The following is a 21,852-nucleotide window of genomic DNA, read 5'->3' on the forward strand; positions in this document are numbered from 1 at the left end:
ATTTGCTTACGGAAACCTCTCGGAAGCGTTATGGAAGCAACTCGGCTTGGATTTTCTTCACGTAAACAATTTTTTTCACCCAAAACAGCTGAAATGCAAAGCCAGGCGAGTTGGGTTGCTTCCTCCAGAAGCAATCCAGCTACGAAAAACCGTTTGGAAGGCTCAAATCAAAATTTGAAAATTGCTATTTGCACCTCCCCCATTTTGATAAGTTCACCCCCTTCTTTCGTAATATACGGAAAAGTTACAGAAGCCTATAGGACTTGATTTTCTTCCTTTTTCTCTTCCTTCTCACCCAAATTAAGTGAAATATGCTTATTTAGGGTTATGGGAATTTTACGGAAGCATTACAGGTGTCCCAGAAGCCCGGGAAGCCCATTTTTTAACAAAACGGGGGAGGTGGTTGCCACCTAGCTCACCCAGGCGAGCTAGGTTGCTTCCACCTTAAGCAAGAAATTGCCCAGAAACCTCTAGAAGGGACCAGATTTGAAAATTACTATTTGCACCTAGCATTTTACTAAATACACCCCCTTTGCCCCTTTTTTGCTAATTCTTTTTCCGTAACGTTACGGAACCTGACGAATTACGTAACGATACTTGTTTTCTTTCCATAATGTCACGAAACTTTACGGATTATGCAACCATCCCCTCTTCGGCTTCTGGAATGTTACGGAACTTTACGGATTGCTTAACGATGGGTGTCAAGTTCCTCGAAGCGGTCAAGCAAAGGTTGCATGCCATCAAACAATGGTCCCCGGACAAAATTAGGGTATGACAGTTGCCCCTCTTTACTTACCTTTTATCGGAGATAGGAGGAAAGCAAAGATAAAACACTGATTTCATCCGTCTTATTCCTTTTCCGTAATTAATCTATGATGACCCCTGAAGGCCATCCTTTGCCCATCATGGGAATTTAATTGATCTCAATCACAATAGTCCCAACCCAAAATGATTTGAAATAAGTCACTCCTGTCTCTCCTTCTTCTTTCTCTGCACAACACAAAACAAAACAAACAAACAAACAAACAAAAAATAACATAATGCATACGTATACACATGTTTGGTGAAGGAACCGATTGGGAAAATAACAAAAAACCATATTTTCCCCTCACTGGAGGCTCCGTACTTGATAACGGAGGATACATGAATGACAATCAATTCATGGGGCTCCGAATAAGATTTGATGGTGGAGGATGCACGCACAGCGTTAGGCAATCAATTCGTGGGGCTCCGGACTCGATGGTGGAGGATGCATGAATGGCAATCAATTCATGGGGTTCCGAATGAGATTTGATGGTGGAGGATGCACGAACAACGCTAGGCAATCAATTCGTGGGGCTCTGGACTCGATGGTGGAGGATGCATGAATGACAATAAATTCATGGGGCTCCGAATGAGATTTGATGGTGGAGGATTCACGAACAGCGCTAGGCAATCAATTCGTGGGGCTCCAGACTCGATGGTGGAGGATGCATGAATGGCAATCAATTCATGGGGCTCCGAATAAGATTTTACGGTGGAGGATGCACGAACAGCGCTAAGCAATCAATTCGTGAGACTCCGGACTCGATGGTGGAGGATGCATGAATGGCAATCAATTCATGGGGCTCCGAATAAGATTTGACGGTGGAGGATGCACGAACAGCGCTAGGCAATCAATTCGTGGGGCTCCGGACTCGATGGTGGAGGATGCATGAATGACAATCAATTCATGGGGCTCTGAATAAGACTTGATGGTGGAGGATGCACGAACAGCGCTAGGCAATCAATTCGTGGGGCTTCGGACTCGATAGTGGAGGATGCATGAATGACAATCAATTCATGGGGCTCCGAATAAGATATGATTTTAGGACCGAATGGTCCACCGGGTTCTTTCACCTAAAAGGCGAACATGCATTAGCAAGGAAAAATAAATCATTCACGAGAGCACCATATTTTTAGAGAAACAATATGCTTATTCAAAAATAGTTTTCCTTGTAACCGAAAATGAAGGGTAGGATGTCAACGTTTAGCTTTTAAATGAACATTCAAGGGAAACATCGGGTCAAACTGAAACTAGGAATAAAATCACTCATGGTGTATAAAAACTCACACAGGTAAGTGTTTTACCCTAATTCCAAACCATAGTTGTACCATGACTTTATTTTGCACATGATTTCCTATCGAACCAAAAGATTACACGCGCGATCACGGATCAATAGGATTTTCTCGAGGGTAGTGTTTTTGGAGAGGAAGCTGGGTGTTTCGGTCTTTTCCTCTTTGTTTATGTGGGGCGGGACATCGCCAGTCGGGAGCGACCTTGAATGGCAATCCCAAAGGAAGAACCACTTCAAAATGGGTTTTCCCTTTGCTGGCGGTCATTTACTTCGCCGAAAATTTATTTGGTCCGAAGACCTTCTATTCTCTTTCTTGGTTTCCTTTATTGGTAGGGAACTATTCTGTTTTCCTCTGATCTTTTTCCTTTTTACTTTCTTCCGATCTTCGATCGAGAATCCTTCTTTTCCTTTTCTTTTCTTTCTTTTCATTTCTTCCTTTTCATTTCTTTCTTTTCATTTCTTCCTTTTCATTTCTTTCTCTCCTCTTTTTTGATCTTTGATTGGGAATTCGAGTTTTAGCATTCGTTATTCACTCTCCCTTGAGGAGATTCTGATGTCCTCTTCTTTGGGGGGAAGGATGAGGATTCTCTTCATTGGCCAAGGTTCAAGGTAGGTTAAGGTTGTGTCTTAACATGGTCTTTTCACCGTGCGTGCACGATTCTGAAATTTGGGGCAAAACAAATTCATGTGTCAGGGTGTCGGTTTCGGGTTAAACTCCCATATTATTTCCACGAGGCGAACGTAACAATGATGATTTGGAAACAACGCGCAAAATTAGTCATGCATACAGCTAGGTGGGTACTCAAGCATCCAACTTATGGCATTATGATACTAAGGCTTGGGATTTACGCAAGTAGACCCAACGTTTCCAAATTATGTTCTTCCATTGGTTCAACGAATCCATCTATTCTTATCTCGGTTATTTTGGAAAACAAACTCTTAGCGTCAACTTCTTGTTTCCAAAAGATATGTTTGCTCTCTACGAATGATTTGTGCTTCCTTTTGACCATAACATGCCAACCTTCGAGGTCTTTCTTTCTCTATACATCCATCGTTATCTATGAGAAAAGCTTTTTTCTCTGTACACCTACGTTCCTATACACGAAAAAACTTTTTTCTCTATATACACACGCATTGAAAAACTCTTCCTCTCTATACCAACATGGTCTATATAAAATCTCTATTCGTTTTCAAAGATCTCTTTTCCCCTTTTCAATATACATTCATTGTTTCATATAAAAATTTCTTTTCACACATGGTTTATATACAAAAATTTCTTTTCATTTCTTTATATATAGATATGACATTTTGTCCACAACATCTCTTTCTTTCTCTATTCTTGGTGTTATCACGACGTTTGTTCGTTTTATTTTAGGATGACGTTCCTACAACAAATATTATCGACAATAACGAAATAAGCACTAATGCAACAATCCAAACAAAATGTATGCACAAAACAAATGACAATCGAAACAACAAAAACAAACATTATGTTGGATCGAGTGGCCTCAGAATAATTAAGAAGGGGGGTTGAATTAATTATTCCTAAACCTTTACTAATTAAAAAATTACTCTTCTAAGGTTTTTACTAAATTGTTAAGAAAATGAGGAGTAGAAGAGAAACTTAACAGAAAGTAAAAGAGAAAATTAAATGCACAGCGGAAAGTAAAAGAGTAGGGAAGAAGGAAACAAACACACAAGAGTTTTTATACTTGTTCGGCAACAACCCGTGCCTACATCCAGTCCCCAAGCAACCTGCGGTCCTTGAGATTTCTTTCAACCTTATAAAAATCCTTTTACAAGCAAAGATCCACAAGGGATGTACCCTCCCTTGTTCTCTTTGAACCTAGTGGATGTACCCTCCACTAGAACTGATCCATAAGAGATGTACCCTCTCTTGTTCTCAGTCAAACCCAAGTAGATGTACCCTCTACTTGTACCACAAAGGATGTACCCTCCAATGTGTTAAGACAAAGATCTCAGGCTGTTAAACCTTTGATACTTTGTGAATGGGGATACAAAAGAATTCTCAGGTGGTTAGTCCTTTGAACACTTTTGTATTAGGGAAAGGGAAGAATCAAAAGAATTCTCAGACTGTGTCATTTTGAATTCTTTGACAAGGGAGAAGGGAGACACAAAAGAGTTCAGGCGATTAGTCCTTTGTTCTTTTGGAAAAGGGAGAAGAGAGACACAAAAAGAATTCAGGTGGTTAGTCCTTGGCGAATTCTTTTTGGCAAAGGGAGAAGAGAATGAAAAGATGAATAACACAAGTTTTCAAGGTTTGGAAAACCAGAAAACTTCAGAAAGCTTTTGGTACAAAGAAGAAGAAGAAGAAGTTCAAAGAGATTTAAGGCTTGTAAAGGATTGTAATGAAATGATTGGAAAAGTATTCAAGATTGAAAGAATGAATTTTTTGTAAATGCAAAACAAAGCCTTGCTTTTATAGACTCTTCATGTCTGGTCAAGAAGACCTTTTAGAAGAGTTATAACTTTTAGAAAAACTTAAAACCAATTTGAAAAAGTCAAAAACCTTTTGAAGAGTTACATCTTTTGATTTATTCAGAAACAGTCACTGGTAATCGATTACACAAAGCTTTTATGTGAAAAGATGTGACTCTTCACTTTTGAATTTGAATTTCAACCTTCAAAGGCACTGGTAATCGATTACCAAAAACATTGTAATCGATTACAGCTTTTTGAAATTAATTGGAACGTTGTAAATTCAATTTGAAAACTTTTTCAAAACAATTTTGCTACTGGTAATCGATTACAACAATCTGGTAATCGATTACCAGAGAGTAAAAACTCTTTGGTAAACATGTTTTGAGAAAAATCATTGGTAAACATGTTTTGAGAAAAAATCATGTGCTACTCAATTTTTGAGAAAAACTTTTCATACTTATCTTGATTAAGCCTTCTCTTGATTCTTGAATCTTGAATCTTGATCTTGATTCTTGAATCTTGATCTTGATTCTTGAAGCTTGATCCTTGAATCTTGATTCTTGAATTCAACTTTCCTCATGAATCTTGAAGTGTTCTTCAACTTTTCCTCTTGAGTCTTGAATTGTTCTTGATTCCATCTTGAACATTTTGAACTCATTCTTTCATTGACCTTTGTGCTTTTTGTCATTACCTTTGTCATCATCTTTTGTTATAATCATTGTTATCATCAAAACATCTTTGAATCATTCTTGATTCACCATGAAGCTTTGCTTCTACACGTTAGTCCCTCAAGTCATAGAAATAAGATAACATACAAATGCTAAATGATGAAACATGAAAAGAATACGAATCTGGGGATCCCACGGTCATGTGGCTCCGCATGCCACCGGACTCTTGGGTCACGGTAACAAAAAGTGGGGTGGTCGACAAAAGCAGGGCTTTTGCTCCTACGTATCCTCAATTTGTGATGAGGAACTCAGACCTACGTAGTTCTTGATAACTGTGAGACTAAAAATAGTCTCGGTGTTTTCTTCACTAAAATGCGAACATGCTTTAGTAAAGAGACAAAACTTCCAACTGATCAGAGCAACATATGCTTTTTGGATGAAAAACAATGTGTCTATCCGGGAAGGAGAGTATGCTGATGAAATTTTCTCATAACCGTAATGAGATTTTGGATGTTAGCATTTCGTTTCTAAATGACCATTTAGATGAAGCACTGGGTTCAACAAAAATAGAAGAAAATCACTCAAAGTGTATCAATCTCACTCAGGTAAGTGATTTATCCTAATTCCGAACCATAGATATGTCATGACTTGATTTGGCAAATCATTTCCTATCAAATCAAAGATTACATGCGTGATCATGGATCAATAGGACTTTTTCTTGGGAATGGTTTGTTTTCTTGGTGGGAAATTTGGCTTTGAGTGTTTTTGGCCTTTTCCTTTTTCGTTTTTTTTTAGTGTGAGGCGAATAAGTAACCGACGCACAGGATTTTGGTTGGCAATCAAAGGGAGAGGGCCACTTTAGGTCGTGGTTTCCTTTCTTTTTTTCGTTTTTACTTGGTGACAATTATGTTTTGTTCAGATATTGTCTGGTCCAAAGGCCTTTCTGCATATTTCTTCTGTTTTCTTCCGATCCTTGATCGGGAATTTTCTTTCTTTTTTTGCTTTCTCCCACTTTTTGATTGGGAATTTTCTTTCTTTTTTGCTTTCTCCCACTCTTCTATTGGGAATTTTCTTTTTTGTTTTCTTCCGAGGGCAAGGATTGACATTCTCACCCTGGGTCAAGGTTTATGGTAAGTTGGGATTTTGGCTCAAGGCTTGTAGAACGGCTGGACATGATATATGTCAGGGTTTGGCCAGCGGTTCGGGGATAAAGGGAATGCCCCACATTATTTCCATGATACACATGCAACAATGATGATTAGGAAATTTTATGCAAAACTGGTAATGCATGCACCCATGTGGACACTCAAGCATCAAGTTTTTATGGTCATGTGACACTAGGGCTCAGGATTCATTTTCCCTATTTAAGTCAACCCAGTGTTTCCAAAATATGTTCCTTTGTCAATTTATGCATTCATCCGAGTACATTTTGGGCATTCGGGAAAATTTTCACAGCATTCACTCTTCAGGTGTATTACACACATTTTCTTTCAAAAACAGGTTATAATCAGTGAATTTTTCAAAGAAAAGCTGAAAGTTATCTCTTTTCAAAAGCATGTTGGTTTTTTTCAACTAGACAACTTATTTTTCTGTTTTCTGTTTTTTTTTCATGAGGTATTTTGCTACCTAAACATATGTATATTTTTGTGTGGTATTCTTGCTATATAGATGCATATCCCAGGTATCTTGGTACCTAAACATAAATATATATATTTCGTGAGGTATTTTTGCTATATACATGCATATCTAAGGTATCTTGCTACCTAAACATACATATATATTTTGTGAGGTATTTTTGCTATATACATGTTGCTACCTAAACATACACATATATATTTTGTGAGGTATGACTACCTTCCGAGCTTGTGCGGGTTTTATTTAAATTCCTAGGATCATGAGAAACTAGGTGTGTCCTACTATGACTTGAGAAACAAAGGGTGATCAAATAACAAGCAGGAATTTAAAGGGTACTAGGTTGCCTCCTAGTAGCGCTTCTTTAACGTCTTGAGCTGGACGCCTTATGACTTGTCGGTCACGGACCTAGTACTTTGCTTACCTTTGGCTTTGGACTTGGTCGCCTATTGGTAGGCCATGTGTCGTAGGCAACGCTCTAACCTTTTTGTGGATGAGCTGAGGTGAACTCTAGAGGTGGTGGCGGTGCGTCTGTTGCCCGCTGCCAGCCATCCCCAGGCTGCTGTGGTGTTTCGCCCTACGCCTGCCTGAGGGCACAGTACTTCTTGATGAAAGCTCGATTAGTAGGGGGCATGATGACCTTGTTGGGGGCGACAAACACTCCGTAGAACTGACAGAGGCCCGTAATCAGAGCTGGCAACTCCAAGACCTTATTGGACTTCTTCGGGCCCACTGGGTGTCTTGCGAGCGCGATCCCTGCAAACAATAGATGACATCAGAAATCAGTTGAGTGATGTGCATACTTACCTATGTCATGATGGCGTGACCTTATTGGGGGGAACGGGAACCCTGTAGGACTAACAGAGGCCCGTAACCAGAGTCGGAAACCCTAGGGCCCTGTTGGGCTCCTCCGGGTCCACTGGATGTCTTGCGAGCGCGATCCCTACAAATAATAGATGGCATCAGAAATTGGTTGGACATAATGCATACCTACCTATGTCGGGATGGCACAGACCAACTGATACTTCCGCAAGGGGAGATCGGCATTACGGTCGCTGGGCAGAATGTTGCTAAGTAGCAATGTCATACATATCTGTGTAAGAGTGGTCATGTTGGTGCGCATGATCCGCACTCGTCACTTTGCAGCAGCACGGGTGAAATCATGCCCTGGTATGCATAGTAGTTGGGCGATAGCCTCCCTCTCTGGTTGTGCTTGCACAGTTGGTCGCCTTCCAATATCAGGGGGTGGCCCAGGAACTGATAAAAGGAAATTACTGGCCCCTTAACTGGGAGCTCAAGTCTCGGTTAAGCATTTAAGGGCAAAGGACCTTAAATTCTCTTAAGGTGTGGATATGGAGCCCAATGAAAGTGAGGATGCGTAGCCCTCTAAAGGCGAGGGCGTGCAGCCCTCTGAAGTTTAGGACGTGTCGCCCTTTGAAGGCGAGGGTGTGCAACCCTCTGAAGGCGAGGGCGTGCAGCCCTCTGAAGTTCAGGACGTGTCGCCCTTTGAAGGCGAGGGCATGCAGCCTTCTGAAGGCGAGGGTGTGCAGCCCTCTAAAGGTGAGGACGTGCAGTCCTCTGAAGGTGAGGCCGTGCAACCCTCTGATGGCGAGGGCGTGCAACCCTTTGAAGGCGAGGACATGTAGTCCTCTAAAGGCGAGGGCGTGTAGCCCTCAGAAAGGGAGGACGTGTAGTCCTCTAATGACGAGGACGTGTAGTCCTCTGAAGGCGAGGGCAAGCAACCCTTTGAAGATGAGTAGTGCAGTCCTCTAAAGGTGAGGACGTGTAGTCCTCTGAAGGTGAGGGCATGTAGCCCTCTGAAGGCGAGGACGTGTAGTCCTTGACGGCGAGGACGTCTAGTCCTCTGAAGGCGAGGGCATGCAGTCCTCTGAAGGTTAGAACGTGTAGTCCTCTGAAAGTGAGGATATGCAGTCCTCTGAAGGCGAGGAAGTGTAGCCCTCTGAAGGAGAGGACGTGTAGTCCTCTAAAGGAAAGGGCGTGTAGCCCTCTGATGGCGAGGACGTGTAGTCCTCTAAAAGTGAGGGTACTAGTACCCAAGGGTCCACCCTTATGAGAAAGCAAGAGATCGGCTCATCGAGAGGGCCGATCATCCCAAATTCACAAGATTGGAGATTAGAGGTAAGAAATCTATGCAGTTAACATGATTTTTAGGGATGCAGATGCATGTAACCTTTGTCTTGAAATGCGGTAAATGTGGACTTCATATGCAACAATGCAATGTATTGGAAAGTTGTACAATGTTCATGACATTCTTTCCCTATTTTGTGATTTTTATTTTGATTTAATTTTTTTTCTTTATTTTTTTATTTTTTTGGAAAACATAGATTGACTGTCCATTTGAAATAGGTGATAATTCATGCAACCTTATCCTATCTTTTGCTAATCTCTCCGGGAACTCCCTCAGAGTGTATGTTCTTTTTGATTTTGACCATTTGGGAGTGATGGCAATGGAGTCGTTTGATGTTTAGTCAATCCATTGAAATCCCAGGATTTGTCCCCCCCCTTTTTTTTGTTTAAAAAACATGGATGGATGAGAACTTTTTATCTGCCCCTATGTTCACTTGAGGCTCATGCGCGATGCCCCTCATTGCCCCAGTATATGGCTTTGAGGTACCAATCGTTGTCCTTTGTCATGACCTTGTAGCAGGGAACCTATTGGGTGAGAGCTTCTAATCTGCCCCTAGGTTTGCTTGAGGTTTATGCATGGTGCCTTTCATTGCCCCAGTGTAAGGCTTTGAGGTACCCATCATTGTTTTGTTTTCACAACCTTGTAGCAAGGAAGAATGAAAGAGGCGGTTTGATTCTCGCAAAAAGAATTTTCCAAGGACGAGAAATAGTTAAAGGATTTTGACGGATTAAGTCAAATGACTCCTATTCTTGATAACTCACTTCTCTCCCAAAAAGACAAACTTTCAGGAATGATAACATGAGGTCACATGAATGTCTATATGTTTACTTTAAAACACAGTCAATCAAATGCTTTTTTTTATTTTGAAACTTATTTGTTTTGAACTTTGCTCATTGTTTTATGGCACCCCCACCAACGTGCAAGACGAGTAATCTCTGATTGAATGGTCTTGGAAGTCAACACTCAGGAGCGCAGGTCGCTTGAGCAAACAAACCAATGGCTAGCACTCACATTCCGGTAGAAGTTGGATAAGAAAAGATGTGTTTATGAGAGGATAAGAGAGACAAGGATGTCAAATTTATCCATATTATTTAGCATTGTAATTGTGGTTTACAATAATGGCATAAACTTGAAAATCCTGATGAGTCATTAGAGACATCTAACAACAGCTTTCAAAATTGCCCCATGTGCGGCATCTCTTGTCAATGTCAGGATTTACACGTGATTCTCCTCAAATTTTAGCCAGCCCGCATCAATTAGACCTTGCACCTTATGCTTCAGGGCCCTACAATGCTCAATGGAACGCCCCAGGGCTTCTCTATGACAAGCACACATTGCGTTCGAGTTGTATTCTCGGAGAAATGGAGGTTGATGAACCTTGGCCGTATAGGAATGGCAGTCACAGCATGGGTTTCTCCCTCATTCTCACCCTCTTCATTTGCCCCAGTTTTCTCTTTCGTCCAAGCAAGATGATTAAATTTGCCTCTTTTCATACCTACTTTGATCCTTTCGTCGGTGAAAACTAAATTAGCAAAGCTTGAAGGTGTGTAGCCCACCATCTTTTCATAGTAGAATACTGGTAATGTGTCTACTATCATTGTTATCATTTTTTCTCCGTTATTGAGGTGTCACTTGAGCTGCCAGGTCTCTCCACCTTTGGGCGTATTCTTTGAAAGATTCGTGCCCCTTTTTGCACATGTTCTGTAGTTGCATCCTATCCGAAACCATATCAAAATTGTACTGATACTGCCTAACGAAGGCAACCATTAGGTCCTTCCAAGAATGGACTCGGGAAGGTTCCATGTTAGTGTACCAGGTAACAGCTACCCCAGTAAGACTTTCTTGGAAGAAATGTATCAGCAGTTCCTCATCTTTTGCATATGCCCCCATCTTCCGACAATACATCTTTAGATGGTTCTGGGGGCAAGTAGTCCCCTTGTACTTGTCAAAGTCCGACACCTTGAACTTGGGCGGGGTGATGATATTGGGCACTAGGAACAACTCTTCTAGGTTAGAAAAGGCATAATCTTCACCTCCTTCAATGGCCCTGAGCCTTTCCTCTAGATGATCTAACTTTCCCATTTCTGCCATAGCATGAGGGTTTTTACCCGGTGTGGAATGCAAGGGCTGTGGTTGTGGGTGATACTGAGGGCCCTCCAAAGTGTTTTGCAAGGGTATACCACCAACTGCTTACCCTTCAGTGGCATATCCGAGGCAAGGCTCGAAGTCGGCTTGATTGTGGTGGGGCATTTCATGTGTCTCCCCAATGGGTCAAGAGACATGCGCATGATCAGTTTGGGGTTGTCGGCTCTCAATGAGTATGGGAGTGGAGTTATTGATATTCTCACTGGGAGTGTACGCCACATTGGGTGGTGTATAGTTGGGAGCCAAGCCATATGGCGGGAAGGCGTGCTTGTTTTGAATTTGCACATAATAGGGGCCGCCCGTACTTCCCAAATCTTTGCCTACCATAGCTAAGGTTGGATGATTCATTTGGTTGAGATCAGATGGGGGCATCGAGTTCACCTTAGCAACAGCCCTGGTAACGGCAACTGCAACCGCATTAGCTTCCATTATCTTTTTCATGCTCATCATGGCCTCCATCATTGTGGCCATTTGCTCTTTCATGGCCTCCATGTCGGCCTTCATCTGCTCTTGCACCTCCTCTACTTTACCCATTACTCTAGCTCTAGCACGGGTTCGGTAAGGGCACCGCAAAGCATGTTCTTTTCTTTTTTATAACAATGATTAAGTTCGTTTTTTTTTCAAGGAAAGAATGCAATGAACAATGCAACCAATGAAAAGCATGGATATATGTGAATGATGCACAGTTGAAGTATTGCGAATTTTTACGCAAGACATGGGGTTGAATCAATTTAGATTTTCAATATGGTCCATGACATCTTTATCAAGATGAAACTGGATGTAACAAGGACATCAACAATCCTAAATGTGTTTAGTAGTAGACGAAGCAGGGATGTAACTCGATCCATCTTTTGCCCCAATTTTTGCAAGATGGTTACTTCCATGCTTCAACTTGACTTGATGAACCTTTTCGTAAAAGCATGAGTTTGGTTCAACCCCGTAATCCAAGGAATGCAATTCTGACTGCCAATACTTCGACAACATTTCATAGAGATGAAAGACTCGGGAATACACATGCTATGCATGGAAAATGTAATTATGAAATTGAGATGCCTGAAGAAACATCTTTTCTTAGTTAACCTAACATGGTTGGCTCATGGTACCTAACACATGCAACTAAGAATGTAGTGTGAATTTTCACGCTTCCCCTTTTTTGTTTTGCAGAGGAAAATGCAAGGATCATGCATAAGCGAACATGAAAACAAAAGGTATGCAGTTTGTAGAACAAAAAGTATGTTGAACGCATATGCATGATGATGCAATGACTCATGCAAAATGTGATGCTGGAATATGATAACGGACAAATGCAGGAATAATATGTTCATTATGATGCCGTGAAGAGATGCTTATGTGATGCATGATATGAATGCATTTACGGACACGAGGGCCTGGAAAATTATCTCTTCTTACTTGCGCATTTGGGGGTGCAGTGCCCCATGTGTGCAATTTAAGAAGGTGATATGGATCTTTCGGCTTCCCATGACAAAAGATGAGACCAACATACAACGCGTGCGTGACGACATGATGTAGACGCGTAAAAGCATAACACGGGGATGCACAGAGTACGACAATATCCATAAATAATTACAAGCAAAGACGTACATGACATTTAGGACTACATGCATGGTAGTGTTTAAAACGGCACGTAGCGTGTTTGCTCTGTGCCCCTATTTTAGGGACCTATAGTATAATATCTAGGGGTCTCTAATAACTACTCCCAACGATCCATATCTCACATAGCTATTTTCTAGAGGTATCATCACTCAAGATAATAATATTGCGGCGGTATGGAATACCAGCGACAACACATTACAAAGAGAGAAAGCTCTAGACGAGGTTTCACTATTATCAAGCAAGTCGGACACCTAGCATGACCATAGATCCACCTCCACTCCTTAGATTTCCATGAACTTGGGTATAGGTCCCATTTTTTACTCAAACCCGTGGGTGCTTAGAATGCGGTGTAAAACTGTGGAAAAGACAACATTTATTATTTTTACACAGTTCAAGAAAAAATGCACACACAAAGTTTCATAATTCCACACTTTCCTAAAATAGGCCTAACTCACAAAAACTTTCCCCAGTGGAGTCGCCAACTGTCGCAACCTACCCTTCGGCGAGAGGGTGACGCGGGGCTCGCGGGTGCGTCTTCCATAGGAGGAAAATGCGCGGAGTCGCCACCAACGTTTATTGAGAGGAAAACGTTAGAAAAATCAAAGGAAACTGGTCATGAAGAATATTCCAGATTTGGGAGTTATCTTTACGTTTGAGGAAGATATTAGCACCTCTCACGTTTGTCCCAAAGGACAACAACCTTAGATTAGAATTGTGTGAAGTTATGTATCTAAACTTTTATTTCTTTTTTATTTTTGAGGTCGACAAAAGCGGGTCTTTTGCTCCTACGTACCCTCCATCGAAGAGGAAATCATACCTACGTAGTTCTTTCAAAAAGGGCGAATCAAGTGATTCTTTTTACTTGGAAGGTGGTCATTTAAGATGTTGGACCTTAAAATGATCCATTTTACTTGGTGAGAAAGCTAAGGCGTTGGACCTCTAACCATCTCACGAGGTCAACAAAAGTGGGGCTTTTGCTCCTACGTATCCTCCATCGAAGAGGAAATCAGACCTACGTAGTTCTCGAGAATGCGGTAAAGTTACATGTTGATTTTATGCTTTTGAACGGTCCATGTTAACCGATAAAAGCAAAGAGGACCGTTTAAGGCATTGGACCCCAAAGCGGTTTTCAGTGATTTTTGCGGACAAAGCTTGATTTGTGAGTTGATTTTAGCCTTAGTTTCACTTTGGTTATTAGTCAATTCATTCAAGGAAACTTCCAAAGAAAAACGTCCGATCGATTTTTTTTTTATTATTTTATCTAAAGATATTTTTTATTATTTTATTATTATTTTGCCTTTCTTTTTTTGGTTTAACCGAGGTTACAGCGTGAACGATCGGTTAGATTTTGTTTTAACAGTGATTAAACGAGATTACAACACAAATAATCGGTTGAAATTCATTTCATCATTTATTAGGCGAGAAAACGGCTTAAACGATCAGTTAAAGCTCGTTAAAAACGGAAGAAAAAGAAACCGAAATTGAATGAAATAAAGATGAAAGCCAAAAAATAAGAAATGAATTAAAAGTCTCGGATTTGGAAACTTACCCGTTGAAGAATGAAGAACGGATGAAGAACGGTGAAGAACTGAGGAAAATCTTCACGGATTTGCTTACGGAAGCGTTACGGAAGCACCTCAGCTTGGATTTTCTTTAAGGAAACAATTTTTTTCACCAAAAAAAGCTGAAATGCATAGTCAGGGAAATCAGGGACCCTTAGAACAACCCCCTTTTGCCCTTTTATAGGAAAAAGGGGGAGGAGGTTGCCGCCCAGCTCGCCCAGGCGAGCTGGGTTGCTTCCTCCGGAAGCAATCCAGCTTCAACAAACAGTCTGGAAGGCCCAAATCAAAATTTCAAAATTTCTATTTGCACCCCCCCATTTTGATAAGTTCACCCCCCTTCTTTCGTAATTTATGAAAAAGTTACGGAAGCCTATAGGACTTGATTTTCTTATTTTTTCTCTTCATTCTCACCCATATTAAGTGAAATATGTTTATTTAGGGTTATGGGAAATTTACGGATGCATTACGGGTGTCCCGGAAGCCTCGGAAGCCCATTTTTAACAAAACGGGGGAGGTGGTTGCCACCTAGCTCGCTCAGACGAGCTAGGTTGCTTCCACCTTAAGCAAGAAATTGCCCAGAAACCTCTGGAAGGGCCCAAATTTGAAAATTACTATTTGCACCCTCATTTTATTAAATACACCCCCATTTGCCCCCTTTTGTGCTGATTCTTTTTCCGTAACATTACGGAACCTCACGAATTACGTAACGATACTTGTTTTCTTTCCATAATGTTATGAAACTTTACGGATTACGCAACCATCCCTTCTTCGGCTTCTGGAATGTTACGGAACTTTACGGATTGCACAATAATATTTCCTTCCAACTCCCGACATGTCGCGGAACTTCATAGATGCTTAACGATGGGTGTCAAGTTCCTCGAAGCGGTCAAGCAAAGGTCGCATGCCATCAAACAATGGTCCCCGGACGAAATTAGGGTATGACATTTTCATACCTCTATTTTGTTTTCTTGGTCTTTTATTTCTTTCTCTTCAACCATTACTTGTTTTTCCCCCCTCTGACTCATTTCATCTATTACCTCATTCTTCTTTTTAACAGTGGTGTCCTTCAAAGCAGTTTGCTCCTTCAAAGCAACAACATCCTCATCCTCAGCTGCCACAAGCTCTGCTTCTTGTTACAACAACTTTACACTCTTTGGGATTCTTTTCAGTATTTGCCCTAAAGCTGTTGGATGACTTCTCAGCTAATTGCTTGGCCAGTTGACCCACCTAAATCTCAAGGTTTTTCAGGGCTGACTCAGTACTCTTATGATTAGACATGGTCACTTGCATGAATTGAGCCAGAGTTTCTTCCAGTTTGGTAGTCTTCTGGAAAATATTAGGCCCTTGTTGAGGTGGCCTATTGGAAGGTCTACCCTAGTCCTTATTGAATTGATTACCAGCATGTGATCTCCACTGTCCTTGCTGATTGTAGGGACCTTGCTGGAAACCTGAGAATCCTCCTTGGTTGTATCCTTGCCATTGTTGATTTCCCATGTAACTGACTTCCTGCATTTGCTCTTCAAAAGGAATACAATGGTCGGATTCATGAGCACCACCACAAATGGTACAACTTGTAACCTACAGAACAGAAGATTGTTAAGGTTGACCAGTAGACAATTTAGTTGGCAACTTACCAATTGTTTCTGTTAAGATCTCAAGTTGCTTAGAAAACAACTTATTTTGTGCCAACACAGCGTCTTGGGATGATAACTCCATTAAGCTTTTCTTGGTGGGTTGATGCACTCTATCACGTAGAATAGCATGATCACTGGTAGACATATTCTCAATCAGTTCAGTTGCTTCCTCAGGGGTCTTCAACTTTATCTTTCTTCCTACTGAAGCATCTAACAATTGCTTGGTTTGTGGTCTCAGCCCATCTATAAACATGTTCAATTGAATTGGCTCAGAGAATCCATGTGTGGGAGTCTTTCTCAACAAACCCCGAAACCTCTCCAATGCTTCAATCAAGGATTCATCAGGAAACTGGTGAAATGATGAAATAGCAGCTTTCCCTTCTGCAGTCTTTGACTCGGGGAAGTATTTCTTTAGAAATTTCTCAACAACTTCCTCCCACGTCTTCAGACTGTTACCTTTGAATGAATGGAGCCACTTCTTGGCTTCTCCTACCAAAGAAAATGAAAATAAATTGAGCCTAATGGCTTCATCTGGCACTCCTGCAATCTTTACAGTGTTACAGATTTCTATGTACGTTGCCAAATGTGCATAAGGGTTCTCATTTGGTAATCCATGAAATAAGTTCCCTTGTATTAGATGAATCAAAGAATGAGGATAGTTTATGTTGTGAGCTTGGACTTCAGGACACGCAATACTTATAAAGAATTATGGCACTAAGCTACTAGAATAATCCTCAAGGGTAACCCTTTGCTGGTCTTCTTCAGCCATGACAGAGGCTTCTGGTAAGTATATAGCTGATTCCCTTGATGATAATGAATCAGATGATGTAGAATCAGAAGATTAAGCTTCTTCTTCTAGAATGGAAGCTATTGTCCTATCATGCAACAACTTCCTTCTCCTCTCGGCTCTGTTTCTTCTTAAGGTAGCGTCAATTTCCAAGTCCAGAGGAATTAGGTTGCCTGTGGGAGATCTATGCATACAAAATACTGACAGAGACAACAGTTATCCAATTCAAGAAGAAAACAAATATGAATCAAAAGCAAATATTCACAAATAATCAAAGAATAATAAATAGATACTTAAAAGAACTGAACCAAACTTTCCAAATAGAAAGAAGTTCCCCGGCAATGGCGCCAAAAACTTGTTCGACGATCGGCAGGTGCACTGGATCGTGCAAGTAGTATAAAATGGTAAGAACCGAGTATCGAACTCTTGGGGAACTTGTTTTACTTGGTAAAGTTGTGGTTCAATAAATAAGTGTCTTTGGATGAAAGTTTGGTGCATGGTATGGACAGGTATGTAAACTAAACTATTCAACAGAAAATCACGTGAGTAGTGGTGTGTGAAGACAGATAAAGAACGTGTTGGTCTTCCTACTTGATGACTGATGTTATTAATGATGTTCTCTATCTAACAATGTTTCCATGTTCTATGTTGTCTCCTGGACTGCTAAACCCCGATGTCTCGTGCATGTTTAGCCTAATCCTAATCAAGCATCATCCTCAGATCCCTCTTGTTGGACTAAACTTGACTAGAAGTGCATTAAGACAAACATACCAACAAGGTTACCGTACCCTGATCCCTCGTGAAAATATGATAAAATAGCCACGTCCTCTCAAGTTCTAAGGATCAAACCATTTCCCAATGTTGAATGACCTTAACTGAGCATGCATCTACGTGATCAAGGCAAAAACATACTAAAAATGAAGTACTGAAATCACAGAGAACACATGCAACATCATTAGATAGCTATAAGAGTATTTATAGCAAGTACCTCGTAGGAAGAACCAATTGAGGATTTAGCTCTCCATAACAGGGAGGCTTCTTTTACAACAAAGAGAAGAGAAAGTGAAAGATTGAAGAATTACAGGTAGTGGGGATGTCTCTTCCACCTCTAGAAACCTCACAATCACTCAAAATCTCATCGAATGCTCTGCAAGATTGCTTCCTCTTCAAGCTCGGTTCTCTCCGGTCTCTTCCTCAGCTAGAACTCTCCAAAAAACTCAACAACCCCCCTTCATTTCGAGATTCATCTTTAAATAGGCAAGTTCATTGAGAATCGCACGCTTAGTAGAAGATAGTCTCGCTTAGCGCCAGGCATGCTCGCTCAGCTTGGAGGTTCAAGCGGTGTGCTTAGCTAACTAATTCTCGCTGAGTGCATCATGATAACTCATTTGCTTCCAGGATCTTCTACGCATTTAGCCATGAACTGCTGCGCTTAGTGGATGGCTCGCTAAGCCAGAGAATTTGCTTAGCGAGCGGGTCAAAATCAGCACTGAGGAACATAAACAACAGCTGGCAACTGAGTTGACACTTGAACCCGTTTCTAATTTTATTGAACTTGAGGAAGTTGTGGAAGATGAAGATGACCAACAGGAGAGAGAGACACCAATAAAAGAGAGTGAAATAGAAATAAAGATGAAGGGAGATAAAGAAAAAGAAAAAGAAAAAGAAGAAGTAGAAAAAGAAAAAAATCAAAAAAATGAAAAATAAAAAGAGAAGGTTGATTAGGAGAAAAAGAAGGGCAAGAGTGAGGCTGCAAGAGAGAAAGATTACTTTAGCTGAAGGCAAGGAAGTACCATATCCATTGGTACCTTCCAAGAAGGATAAAGAGCGACACTTAGCCAGATTTCTTGACATCTTCAAGAAGCTGGAGATCACATTGCCTTTTGGAGAAGCTCTCCAATAGATGCCACTCTATGCCAAATTTTTAAAAGACATGATGACCAAGAAGAACCGGTATATACATAGTGATACTATTATAGTGGAAGGTAACTGTAGTGCGGTCATTCAACACATCCTTCCCTCGAAGCACAAAGATCCTAGAAGTGTCACTATATTGTGTTCCATTGGCGAGGTTGTTGTGGGTAAAGCTCTCATAGACTTGGGAGCTAGTATCAATTTAATGTCTCTCTCCATGTGTCGGTGACTTAGAGAGCTTGTGATAATGCCCACCCACATGACCTTCCAGTTAGTTGATCGCTCCATCACAAGGCCATATGGAGTGATTGAAGACGTTTGGGTGAAGGTCAAGTATCTAACTTTTCAAGCTAATTTCATCGTGATGGATATAGAAGAGGACTCTAACATTCCTCTTATTCTTGGACGCCCATTCATGTCTACCGCAAGTTGTGTGGTAGACATGGGAAAGAAGATGCTGCAAATGGGCATAGAAGATTAGAAAATCAGCTTTGACCTGTTCCATGAAGATAAAGATCCACATAACCAAAATGTATGTTTGAAGGTTCATGTGATGGAGGAGAGGAGACCTGAGAAAAAGGTTTTGGAAGTAGGAACCTTGTTGGATCCTGGATAACAGGAAGATGCGTCAAGCTAATGACGTTAAGAGAGCGCTTATTGGGAGGCAACCCAACTTTTCTTTCCCATTTCTCTTTTTCATTATGTATCTCTTTCATGTAGTTAGGATAGTTGCTTGTGTTTGTGATTAATTTTTCAGCTTATTTAGTAGTGAACAAGGCATTTTTAAGCCTAGGTGAAGAGATGGACAGAAAAGACCTAGAAAAATTTTTCAGTTGTCCATCCACTAAGCGCAACCCTTGCGCTAAGTGCCATGTCTTCACGCACTAAGCCTGAGCCTGCTCGCGCTAAGCGCTTACACCCTTGGCTAGTTGGCTGAATAGTTCAGCTAAGCGCACATCACTACGCTAAGCCCAACATCTTCATTGGAATTGAACTTCAAGCAATGGGCTTAGCGGAGATGATGCGCTTAGCGCCACTCCTTCTCTAGAAAAATGTAATGTAGCAATGCTAAGCGTGCTATCCTGAGCTAAGCCCCATATCCATTCAGGAATTGAACTTTCACGAGTTGGGCTTAGCGGTAGGATGCGCTAAGCACCAATCCCATACTATTTTTGAAATTCTTAGAAGTGCGCTTAGCGCACTTGTTGCGCTAAGCTTGAACTACTCTTGGTAAGTTGAAGCTTGATTGTGCACTAAGCCTTACATCTCAGGCTAAGCGCATATTGCTGAAAAATTTTGTGTTGCAGAAAGCGCTAAGCGCAGCCTGTGGTGCTAAGCCCCAGATCCTCTCTGGAATTTGAAACTTCAAGTTGGGCTTAGCGAGAGGTTAGGCTAAGCACAGGGTAACTCAGAACTCAAACGTCATGTTGGCACGCTAAGCGCAGCTATGTGCTAAGTGTGCCAAATGAAAATGCTCAAATAAAATAGAACTGCCAATGGCAGTTACCATTTACACTTCAAAGCATTCTCTCCCTTGTGCTTGTGCCTACTCTGTGCTTTGTGCATTTTGCTGCTTGTGTTTCAAGTTATCTCCTGCATTCTTCTTGCTCTTATTTTACATCTTCATCTCAATCCAAGCAAGCTTCTTGTTCTAGTTTCATTTTCTTTTCAAAGCTTAAACCTTAGGATAGAAGATTTATTGCTTTTTAGTTTGTATTTTTGTTTGGCTTTAGTGTATTTAGGTTTAGGGTTTACAATGTAGGGTTTAGTTAGGTTTTAGAGCCCAATAGGGGCAATGCTTGTAAAAAGGGTGAGGACCCCTGTGTTGTTGCTAGAAATTGCGATGAACGCGCTAAGCGTGCCTGCTGTGCTTAGCCTATTCATCGCAATTGAAATTTTTTTTTTGGATCAGCGCTAAGCCTGATCTGTCAGGCTAAGCGCCACTTTGCTTATGTTTTTCAACCTTTGAATAAGGCTAAGCGCGCCCTGGTGTGCTAAGCCCTTGTTATGTTTCATGGAGGTTGAGCTAAGTGCACCCTACTGCACTAAGCTCAATTCTCTTACTGTTTTTAAGCTTTGGTAATCAAGCTAAGCGCTCCCTGTGCGCTAAGCCTGAGTTCTGGAGAGGCTGTGCTAAGCTCAAGTCCTCTACTATTTTAAAAATTGTAGATTTAGGCTAAGCCCAACATGTTGCGCTAAGCCTAATCTGCAAAAAAACATTTTATGTGTCTTCAGGCTAAGCGCATGTTTGTCGTGCTTAGCCCATGAGTAAATTTGCAGAAGGTGCACTAAGCCCAGCATGTTGCGCTAAGCGCCCAGTCCTATTTTCAGTTTTATTTTTCTATTTTTGTTGAATAATCATGTTTAACCTTGTGGTTTGATCTTATTTCTTTCAAATGGCATCAAATAAGAGAAAGGCACCTGTTACACCTTCTCAAGTCCGATATGACAGATCAAGGTTCACTTCTCCAGAGGCTTAGTAAAGGTACACATACATAGTGGTGCCTAGAAAGATACTTCCAGAGAGAAATGTGGTGATATACCACACTGAGTTCGATGATTTCAAAGGAAAGCTTGAGAGAAGAAATTGGCATGAAGAGTTGACCAGCTTTGTAGAAGGTAGCATTAATGTTGCCATTGAAAAAGAATTTTATGCTAACCTCTATGATCCAGAGGATAAATCACCAAAACAGCTGAGGGTCAGAGGTCATCTAGTGAAGTTTGACGAAGACGCCCTCAACACATTCTTGAAGACCCATGTGATCATTGAGTAGTGGGAAACACTATCTGTTTATTCCAGGTTCACACTCCTGAGGCCTGATCCTCAGGAATTGGCAGCCAAGCTCTATATCCCAGGGAGGGGATATGAGCTTAATACTAATGGCTTGCCATTGAAGATCCTCAGAAAGAACCTGACTACCATTGCTCATACTTGGAGCTTGCTTTCTTTCTCAAACTTGGTCCCTACCTCACACACATCAGATATCACTCTGGATATGGCCAAGTTGATTTATGAAATAATTCAGAGGATGGACATGAATATGGGCTACTTAATTTCTCATAGGATCTCTATGATCGCCCAGCACGACTCCTCTAGGCTTGGGTTTCTAGCCTTAATCACTGCTTTATGTAAAGCTAGAGGAGTCACTTTTGATTCTAAGACGCTGGAGAGTCTCAGCCCCGCCATTAATTTGGCATATGTGAAGAAG

This window comes from Glycine max, chromosome 18, assembly GCF_000004515.6.
Source record: "Glycine max cultivar Williams 82 chromosome 18, Glycine_max_v4.0, whole genome shotgun sequence".
Classification (NCBI taxonomy): Eukaryota; Viridiplantae; Streptophyta; class Magnoliopsida; order Fabales; family Fabaceae; genus Glycine; species Glycine max.